Source organism: Babylonia areolata, chromosome 6 (assembly GCF_041734735.1).
Source record: "Babylonia areolata isolate BAREFJ2019XMU chromosome 6, ASM4173473v1, whole genome shotgun sequence".
NCBI lineage: Eukaryota > Metazoa > Mollusca > Gastropoda > Neogastropoda > Buccinidae > Babylonia > Babylonia areolata.
In genome coordinates this window covers 4,820,081-4,825,080 of record NC_134881.1, presented here as the reverse complement: position 1 = coordinate 4,825,080, position 5,000 = coordinate 4,820,081, and positions in this window count along the sequence as shown.

Here is a 5,000-nt window from a genome sequence, read left to right as displayed (position 1 = left end):
CAAGTGGTTCTGCTGAACGTGGGAGTAGACAGGGGGCAAGAGATACTCACCTCCCCCAGAGTACGCAAAATTCTTGGTCGTCGCGGCAGCGGCGGTGCCTTGTCTCAGCAGCGGTGCGGAGGATTTGGGAAAGCGCCGGTGAGCGGTAGGAATTAAAACGAATGTTCTGCTGGTGTTTGTTGTTTGAACGCCGCTATTTTCACCGGATGTGTTTGTCTGAACGCCGGTGTTTTCACCGGATGTGTTTGTCTGAACGCCGGTGTTTTCACCGGATGTGTTTGTCTGAACGCCGCTATTTTCACCGGATGTGTTTGTCTGAACGCCGGTGTTTTCACCGGATGTGTTTGTGTGAACGTTGCTATTTTCACCGGATGTGTTTGTCTGAACGCCGCTATTTTCACCGGATGTATTTGTGTGAACGTTGCTATTTTCACCGGATGTATTTGTGTGAACGTTGCTATTTTCACCGGATGTATTTGTCTGAACGCCGGTGTTTTCACCGGATGTGTTTGTGTGAACGTTGCTATTTTCACCGGATGTGTTTGTCTGAACGCCGCTATTTTCACCGGATGTATTTGCCTGAACGCCGCTATTTTCATCCGACGACACGTACATGTTGTGGTCATCAGTGCTGAGCAGATCGGAAGTGAATTTATTTCTGTTAACTACGAAAGCGGGCCAGGGTATCGTCGGTAGATCAGCAGAAGAGGACAGAGTCTTCTTCTTCTTCTTCTCCTGCTTGTCGAGCGTGGCGCTGTTGGTGTTGGACAATGTGGATGCAGTGTCCGCTAGGGCCACACCATTCTGGAGGTCTTCACCTGGACTTGCCTGATGAGGTCCAGGTGGACTGGTCAGCCTCTGATGTCTGTTGGGGTGTGTAGTGGATTCCTCTGTGTCCAGCTCATCCCCTTCTGGCTTGTGTTTGGAGACAGGCAGCTGTCCACTGCTGTCTTGGTCAGGGGTCGGCACGTGCGGCACAGGGTGAGGTTGGGCTGTGGGCACGTGACGGTGCGTAGGAGGGGGAGAGGTGGGGGGAGGGGGGCTTGCCATCATGGTCATGCGGGGGTTAGCGGACCTGATCCCCCAGAGTGACGTGTGCACGATGGCGTTCGAAGGGACTTGTCTGCACACCAAGAGAGCAAAAGACAGGAAGAAGCTGAAGACAGAAAGAGAATTATACACACACACACACACACACACACACACACACACACACACACACACACACACACATATATATATATATATATCGACTCTGTAAAACTGTACACGTAATGACTCGATGCGTTTGTAGACTATTCACTTGCATATAGCCATCTCGATTTATTCTTAACTCCATGTCATGAAGTTTCATTAACATGAAAAGTTAACAAGAATAATAGAAACGATACTTACAGTCACTGAACCATTGACGGCTCAGCCTTCTGCGGGATGTGTTTTCGTTTTGTTTGTGAAATCTTTGTTTGCTCAATAGCACACACGCATTACAAACACAAGCAAAGACAAAATAGCATCAACAAGCTTTAAAGCGTTTTTTTCGGGTTCATATATGTCAGGATGTGAATTTTCACAAAAACCTAGATAAATAAATACAATATGTATCGTATTGCGCGAGTACGAACACAGGAGAAACACATTAAAAGAGAGACATACAGGCTGATACAAGAGATACAAAAAAAGGAGAGAGAGAGAGAGACAGACAGACAGACAGAGCGAGACAGAGAGACAGAGAGAGACACAGAGAGGGAGACAGAAAGAGAAAGAGACGGAGACAGATAGACAGAGAGACAGACAGAGACAGAGACAGACAGAGACAGATACAGAGAGACAGAGACAGACAGAGACACAGAGAGACAGAGAGCGCGGACTTACAAGAAGTAGTAAAGGATGATGTAGCCGATCCCTCCTGAAAGAACTGCGATGAACGTCACCACTGTCCTCATGTTCATTGTACCTCCTGCCCGGGACATGCGGAGGACACACGGGGACACACACACACACACGGATGAGACGATAAACCGAGGTCCCGTGTGCAGCATGCACTTAGCGCACGTAAAATAACCCACGGCAACAATTCTGTAGAAAAATCCACTTTGATAGGAAAAACAACTAAAACTGCACGCAGGAAAAAATACCAAAAAAATGGGTGGCGCTGTCGTGTAGCGACGCGCTCTCCCTGGGGAGAGCAGCCCGAATTTCGCACAGAGAAATCTGTTGTGATAAAAAGAAATACAAATACAAACACACACACACACACTGACAGACTGATGGTTGGGCGTCCACCTGTCACAGTTCTCGCCCTCCCTCCCTCTTCCTCCCGCACTTCTCTCCAACCCCCTCCCCCCACCCCCCCTCTCTCTCTCTATCAGCTCTGCGTTTCAGGGCTTGCTGGGAAAACACGAAAATTTCGCAAGCAGGAACATGCAGGTCAATTGTAATCGTGATAGTAACATTGGTGGTTTTACGCGGGCGAGCACTCGCGCGTGCACACGCCTGCACATACCCACATTCACACACGCACGCATTCACGCACGCATGCACTCACGCGAACACGCATACGCATATACATGTAGTCTATACTCTCTCTGTCTGTCTGTCTCTCATATTTATGGGCGATTTTAATGCAAAACTGGAAATGAAAACCCCCGACTTATTTCCCTGAATCAGTTCTAGACGATAGTGATGACGATGATAAAAGTTTCTGAAAGAAAATACCAACGGAAGTCTAAAGACTGTGCAATAGATGATTTTGACTGTTAACTGTCGAAATATGCAAAGAGTTTTTTCATTATTCATATTAAATGGTTTTACTGTAGATGACAAACGTAGCGAGGATACATTCGTTGCACATAACGGTGCGAGTGTATCTGTCTACTTCTTGATGTCCAGATGTATTTCTGAATGTGTCTTAACTAAACTTACGAATCATTCCTAAAGTTGAATCAAAACATTTTTTCCCAATAGAACTTGTGTTCAGAAAGTCAATAAGCGTCCAGAACAAGCTCAGAAATGTATTATCAAAAGATTTTTGTGGAATCAGGATAAAGCAAATGAATACGTTCATACACTTGGATCAAAAGACTTTCTATTTTTCCTCGATCAGACTTAAGCTTTTTATGTAGCGATGTAGATATGGCTTTAGAAACATTTAATAAAACTGTCGCTTGTGCTAGCCAATGTATGAAGAAATTGATTAAACTGGTTACAACAAAAACCAGCCCATGGTTTGATAGGGAATGCAACGACAACCCCTGGGCAATTCATCACTTGTAATGACACGAAAAAAGCTGATGCACTCAGATGCATGCACACTGACAAACAGAGAATACAAAATATGAATGAAAAAGAAGAAACTGGAAGATAAAAAGCACGTTCTAGAAACACTAGAGAAAAACAAAAATGATCCAATAAATTTTGGGGAACTATCAAATCAAGGGTTTCAGGCAAAGTGTTCTATTTCCAACAAAGATGGCTTGAACACTTCCAGAATGTTTTTAATGTTGAGCCTAGAGATGATAGATGATAGTGCGACTCAAGTTTGTAATGATAATCTAGATGACGCTTTTGAAAACTTTTGTGTGCTCAATAACGATACAGATTGATTGATTGCCTGACTAAGCGCGTTGGGTTACGCTGCTGGTCAGGCATCTGCTTGGCAGATGTGGTGTAGCGTATATGGATTTGTCCGAACGCAGTGACGCCTCCTTGAGCTACTGAAACTGAAACTTGCTTGATTGACTGATTGATATGGAGACTTATGTAGCGCCTATCCTCGGTCGGAGATCAAGCTGTAAGCACTTTACAAACACGGGGTCATTTACACAACAGGCTGCCTACCTGGGTAGTGCCGACAGACGGCTGCCATTGGGCGCTCATCATTCGTTTCCTGTGTCATTCAATCAGATTTCAGGCACGCACACATACACTCAGCCAAACATGTAACATTTAACATTTTAGGTGTATGACCGTTTTGTTTATTTACCTCGCCATGAAGGCAGGGGTAGTTCGTAGGTATGCAGATAGCTCGACACTTGAACTTGAAATAACAGAAATAGAAGTGAAGGATGCAATTTAAATTTCAAGAAATGGAAAGGCTCTTTATCAAATTTTACAACTCTCGAAGAAAATTCCCATTGAGCTGGTCTGAATGAATGGATACAACCACTGCATAAAAAGCGTTATGAATTTACCAGACAATTAAAGAGGTATCTCGCTATTAAACATCAGCAGTTAGCTATACACGTTTGTACTAAACATAGAACAAAATGGGTGGAAGAAAAACACTTACTAAATGAGTCAGGGTTCAGGAAAAAAAACAAAACAAACATGCAGCACAGTCTACCACATCTTTACACTATTATTTCGTGTGCAAAAACAGCTTTCTTCTCGACAAAAAATGTATGTAACCTTCATTGATGAAAAACATTTTTTTTTTAAAAGCATTTGATTCGGCGGACAGAAACTAACTACGGCAGTACTGCGCAAAAACGGTGTTCATGGAAAGATGTATAAGACTAATCAGAGTCGGCATCAAACAGTTAAAGCTAGAGTTCCAGCAAACAGTGATATTTCGGATGCGTTTATATGCCCTCGTGGGCTAAAACAAGGAGATCGCTGCAGTCCAACTTTCTTTTCTTTACTTATCAACGAACTTGCAAATGATGTTACACAGTCTGGCAAACATGGAATAGCCCTGTCGCCTGACCTCGTACAAATTCTTATCACACATTATTATCCTTATATTTGTATTTGTTCACAACCTAACCCAATCCACCACAACCCAATCCATCCAAACCCAACCCAACTCAACCCAGCACATTAAAACCGAACCCATAAAAACCAAACCCATGACAACCCAGAACATCAAACCCAACCTATCGCAGCCAAACCCAGCGCAACACTTCACAACCAACCCATCCAAACCCAACCCAGTTCATCCAAACCCAACCCAGTTCATCCAAACCGAAGTCATCTCAACGCATCGCCACCCATCACAACCC